Here is a 6,743-nt window from a genome sequence, read left to right on the forward strand (position 1 = left end):
TCGCATTTTATGGACAGGTTTCTTCTCTCTCTCACTATATCTCCATGGCATCTGGTCTTTGACATCAACGAAGAGAAAACGTCCATTACTTTATTAGATGTAGACCCCCAGACCAAGCACGGGGCCTCTCTTGTTTTTAGGTGCCAAATTGTGGATCTACCCATTCAATATTAATTGGGCTTCCCTCTTCAAGTTCAGGCTGCTGAATCCTCTTATTGGGCACCAATCATAAATAATATTAAAAACAGATTGGCATCATGGAAATCTCGTGATCTATTCTTAGCGGGCCGTGTTACAATGAGTAAGTATGTTTTCTATTCACTAATCTCTTACTGTCTATCGATTTTTCATTTATCTTGGAAGGTGGAGAAGGAGGTGAATCGTATACTCCAAAGATTTCTTTGGTGGGGCTTTTGCTTGGAAAAGAAGAAGAACCATGTCGCATGGGAAACAGTTACTTTACCCTTTTCACGAGGAGGCGAGGGTATTCCAGATATTAGGAAAAGGAACACTCCTCTCATTGCAAAATTGTGGGCTTTTGTTCTAGAATCTCAATCTATATGCGCTGTGGCGTGGCGTCACAAATGTAATATTCAGAGTCTCCCCTCTCTTCCGAAATATAGGAGAAGTGCCTCCCATCTACTTAGTGCTTTGGACCTCTATTCTTAGAAGCTGGTTATCTCGAGCAGATCTATAGTTGTATCACGTTTATCTAGGTCCAATATTCTGTCGGACCTACTTATATAATCTCTCTCTCTCAGACAAAAAGAAGGGAAGGAATATATGGAGATCTTGATTGTCTATGTTCGCGCACCATTTGGTTAACCATGCCAAGATAGAGTTGGATTTTCAGTTCAATGTTTTGTTTTGTAATGTTGAAATTTACTCTTTCTGGCCAAAAGATGAATTCTCTCTCTCTCTCTCTCTCTCTCTCTCTCTCTCACACACACACACACACATTGCTGTCCTTCCTAAAGGACTTCTCATTTTTGTAAGAACTACTTACCAGCGGATCACTTTCCTTTGGTAAAATTCGCTTCCTTTCCATCTCCCTTCTCCCTTCACGTCCATTAATCGTCGAATCCCATTTCCCAAGTTAATGCAGTAATTTTGACATATCTGTGTTCTTACCTTATTGCTTCCCGCATCTATTTTTTTTGTTCATATGGTTTAAGAGACTCGATTGAATTGCAGACTAAAGTTTCAGTTGCATGATCAGTATTCCAAGTTCATCAAGACTTTCTGATTAAGAATCATGGAAGTCCGTTGCCGTCAGTTGGGGTGTGCTCCATCTTCGTTTCATTCTTTTCCTTTTCTGCAGCTGAATGCGCCATATAGTGGTACCTGCCGGAATTGCTAGCATTTCCATGATAATTAGTACACCGGCGGCGTGGCTAAAGCACCGGAACGTCGAGCCGCCTTGATCCCTGAGGAGCCTTCTACCCTCAAATTTTTCTTGTTAATGGCTCATGAATCAAACAAGAGTTCCAGCTCAATCCGTATGAGTTAGACACAAGAAGACCCGATATTCTTTTCTGAAAATGCAAGCTTCTAAGTTGGGAGACCAAATTAGTTTCATGCTGCATCCTCTTGTTTCAATCAATCTGAATCAGGCTGATGGATCTTAAACAGTGTTATAATAATGGGTTTGCAAAAGTAATCGCCGAGGCTGCAGATTATTGGTGATATTTGACGATTCAGATGAATCAGCCGAAGATGTTACAAAAATTATCTAAAAAAAAAGTGAAAGATATGTAAAAATAAAAACAAATATATTAAGAAATCAGTAAAAACTTGACACGTCACTTTTGAGTCTGTCATGGAATCAAATCGATTTGACATCAATTTGCTTTGGAAGGTCAATTCATTAATGTCACTGGTTTTGAATAATATGAAGTTGAGGCTATGAGGGTGGGGTTGAGGGATTCCCCTCTACTTGAGCATTCTCTTTATATTTTGATACTAGAGGCTTTTTGGAAGGCACATCTATAGATTTGGCATCCAATGCATACCTTTTGGATTTTGTCTAAAATGCAGCTAAGATTTTTCATGGCCAATCAAAAGGACTTGTAAGATTTCTTTTGTGATCAAATTAAAATTTAATTGACTGAAAGTTGCCATTTAATTGACCACTAAAAAATCACATGAAAGACACCTGATTTTGCTCATACCACCTAACTTTCTTTTGGGCAATTTTCTAGCTGGCATATAAAGGGGGGAAAAGCAACATTCATTTAGCTGATTGAGATATTAATATTAACGGAAAAATTTCACTAACACGAATTTGTATTACTGTTTATAGTTAAAGAGAATAAGACAACCTAATGAATTAACAAAAAAAAAATTGTTGAAAGTATTTTAGTATTCTTATCACACAAGCGCCCTATCTTAACTTATCAGGACTAGTTGCCATTGATGGTGCAAAAAGTAGCTGCCTCTGTAACACCATTCAAAAGTTGTGCATATATGTATTGTTCGCCAAATTCGTGATAAGGTTGCCTTGAAACTTTCTTTTGATAATATCTATAAGTTCAAAAGGTACATGCGTTTGTGTGCTATATTTGATCATAAGCAATCATGTTGACTGTTAATCTTACAAAGACGAATAGCTGATAGAAAAACAAGGATAACAATGAGATAAGGTATTCTAGGCATCTAGCATTAATTAACAATTGTTTTTTCTTGATTTTCTTTCAACCATTCATCTTTGAAAAATTAATGGTCAAGATGATTCTTTACAGATCTCGCATGTAACGGTCTCATACCTACCATATATATATATATATGGTAAAAACCAGACGTTAGGTCAGAGATAAAAACCAGACCCATTGATTTTTTTTTCAAATACTATATTAAATACAATATAAACATCTTAATATATTTTTAAAGACTATGTTAATATAAAACATGATTTGGTTCAACTTGTTTTAATGAAAAATGTTGATTTTTTTATTATCATTTCATAGGGCTGTTCTTTTTTTTATTATAAAAACACTATTGACGTCTAACAAATGATCGACTTAGTAAATGTTTTGCATCAAATCATTCTTAAAGATCATACCAATGAGGTTAGATTGCAAAAAAAAAGCACTTTAGAAAACAAAATCAAATGGTCTAGTTAATGAATAGATATGTGCAATTAATACTCGTTTAACACAAATATATTCCCAAGAGAGCATTTGAGATAGGTTAACCCGTTCATACTTTGCTTGCTTAATGCTATCAAGATTCAATCGCTACAAGCTTTGTGGTGTGCAGAGTTTGTCCTCGTAATCTTACACCATCACTCACACGACTGCCATTCTTTTAGGGCGTACCTGAGTTTTGATAGGCCGCACAAGTGAATGTGCTTGGAGAAGCAAAAAGACAGCGATCAGCAAGCGAATCCCACTTTCCTGGAGGCCTTGAGCCACCTGCTGGCTGATGGATCGGCTCATCACCAACCCTAATGCACTCTAGATGATTAAAACTAAAACTGCTGAGCGGCATAATCCAGATCTAAAGAGCAATACAGATGGGATAATATGATGGGAGATGGGGGCGGGTCTTCTGACATGCAGAATTCCAGGGCGGGAAGAGATGCGTGGATTGGAAATTGTAGGCGGATTTGACAAGCATGGGAGTTTAAAACGGAGATTTGATGCGAAGGACAAGCATAGGAACCCCAAAAGTCTGTATTCTTACTGTAAATTATGGTGCCTCGTGTCGCAGCCCGGTACGTAGACTGATGGAGCGCTAGATGTGGCCGGAGTTTGAGTGGATGAGCCGTTTTCCTGAGAAAAAGCAGGCGTCTGCATCTTCCAACTTGTTACTGATCAATCTGAATTTGCAGGCTTTTCTGTTTTTGGTTAGACAAAAGAAATGATAAAATGTTAGTTTTTTTTTAGAGGACGAGCCCTTTAATTTGGCCTGTTTATTTTCAAGATTCCTAGTCATTAAACTCTCATTATATATATATATATATATATATATATATATGAGAGAGAAAGAGAAAGAGTGAGTGAATAATGAATAAAGAGTCATCGAACCATTTATATTTAATTAAGACTGTTCATCTAAATAAAATGAATGGTTAAAAGAAAAAAAATATGTAAACTAATATTCTATGACAAAAATACCAATTACCTTTTTCTCTTTATTTTTTTTTTATTTTTATTTTTTTTAACCGTTTATCATGTTGGATTAAATGGTGCACATTAGATGTTATAGTCACTAACTATATATATATATATATATATATATATATATATATATATATATATATATATATATATATATATATATATATATATAAAACTTCAAAACAACTTGAAGAATAATTTCGAACTGATGCATGCTTTTATGATGTTGTATGGCGTCCGAGGAACCAGTTACACACTTATCTTGATCATGAATGCCTAGTCATAGGGGATTGAGTTTTGTGTGCACCACTGCACACAACAAATTTATACCAAAAAGGAGATGAGGGTATTTTTTATTTTTTTATAAAGTAAAGGACATTTTAAACCTTGTCTCACAATCCTTGTTTACCTTTATAAAAGGTTTATGTTTTTGTATTTTAATGACGACATCTTGGTCATTGCATGAAAAAATAATGAACATGGTAGCGTATACAACTTGCTTCACAGTTATAGAGGAAATTTGTAGTGATACTTAGAAAGTTCCTGCTTTGGATGTTCATGAGCCTTCCATAATTAGGCCCACCGATTGCCATAAAAGGAACCCACATTTGGTATAATACTAGAAAAAGAGCAGAAATCCTCTGGCCATTCAGCTATCCGTCCGACTACTCTCACATGCACAGCCAGATGCAATATGTATTGACTTGTACGTTGTGAGAAGCGGGATCATCTGAAAAAACTATGGGAGAAATGATATTATCCAACGGCAGCAATTGCTTTTCCCGAAGAACTCATCTAAGCTTTGTTTTTTATATAAAATCCATCATCATCTCTCGATGGGTGCCCCAGTAGACTTCCAAATTTTGGAGCAGTAGCTGTTTCGATCCCTGCCAGTTTACCATTCTCTCTTTTGCTTGCTTTTGTATCTTCTGTTGACCATGGCTGGTCGTGTTATAATATAATTCTCTCTCTCTCTCTCTCTCTCTCTCTATAGCAACGCAATGAGTGCATATCTAAAGTACCAAAAGCAATGCAATGAGTGCATATCTAAAGTACCAAAGACATGCATTTTTGTAAGAGATAGAACTACAAAAGTACCAAAGGCATGCATTTGTAAGAAATAGAGCTACAAAAAGCCGGACAAGAGAAACCGCTCAGCTTCTGTTTGGAACTTTCGGATGGCCAATAAGCAGAGATATAATTATCTCTTGACTGCTGTAAGCAAGTTCATGCATGTGAATCAACTTCCCTCTCATGGCTCTACAGTGGATGCTCGTAAAACTTACGAGGGATGATGCAAGTTCCTAATATTGCAACGGAGTAAATATGTAGTTCTGATCAAAACCAAAGACTGCGAAGGCTAGCTGACCGTGCTTCGTTGCTTATTTTCTATCCTCATGACGGATTCGTTCATCTGATCAAGGATCATGTAGGCTTGTTTGAACCAAGCATAAGACTTGACCAACGGCTGGAATAACTTTTCAGGAAAAAAAGCCACAACCTCTTGGGGCTACTTTCTCTTTCCCCTTTTCTTTTTGTGGGTGTCTACGACATGACAAGATTGATTTTTTTTCTGAAAAGATTTTACCATGTTTGATTTCAAGGTTCATACTAACAGATGCAATTTCACCCTTTCAGAACACCTTTTAGAGAGATAATAAGACGAGTGACCGGGAGGACAGAGTTCGATCAATTTCAGGCTGCAGTCCCGGTTTCTTGTTACAGAACAGGACCCATTTCCCAGTTAATCTCAGGGAGCTCAGTGTTTCATCCCGTGCATAGGATACTCCACTCTCAGACTCTCTGCTACGGATCGGTCTGCCAGCGTCATTCACAAAAGAAACTGTCGGCACCGTCCAACCACGTGGTTTTTCTCGAATCAAGCAATCTGGACCAGCTACAGTGATCAGGCAGAGCAGGAGCAGTTGGCTGTTCATCCAGAAACCAACGGTATTTCCTTCACAGCTCCGGTGTGTAGCAATCCTCTTTGTTATGCATGATACATGGACAAGTAGTATTTCTTGCAATGAACAAGAGGCATGAGGTGGAGGGCGTACCAGGCCAATCGGTTCACCTCCTGTGTCTCTGTAAACCCACTCGTCGGTGGGTTTGCAGAGAGACGACCACTTGATCGGACGAAGTGTCTCCAGTCCGGAGATAGCCTATGATGTTACGCAAAGTCATGCTTTTTAAGGCAGAGCCTCAAAGATGAAGAGAGTTCTGTTCGCACAGGTCAATTCTTTTGGCGACTTTCTCTGCAATTATGTTTTCACATGCTAAATTGAGATGGTTCACATGTTTTGGCGATTTTCTCTGCAACTATGTTTCCCAAGGAAGGCCTGATTAAAAAGAAAAGAAAAGGAAGCAACCACTTTGACGACATATAACTAATTGTCAGGTCAATTCTTTTGGCGACTTTCTCTGCAATTATGTTTTCACATGCTAAATTGAGATGGTTCACATGTTTTGGCGATTTTCTCTGCAACTATGTTTCCCAAGGAAGGCCTGATTAAAAAGAAAAGAAAAGGAAGCAACCACTTTGACGACATATAACTAATTGTCAATCAAAAAGTTACGATGCCAACTTCTTGACCGCGTGCATAAATAATTTGTTCAACAAAG

This window comes from Nymphaea colorata, chromosome 11 (genome assembly GCF_008831285.2).
Source record: "Nymphaea colorata isolate Beijing-Zhang1983 chromosome 11, ASM883128v2, whole genome shotgun sequence".
NCBI classification, from domain to species: domain Eukaryota; kingdom Viridiplantae; phylum Streptophyta; class Magnoliopsida; order Nymphaeales; family Nymphaeaceae; genus Nymphaea; species Nymphaea colorata.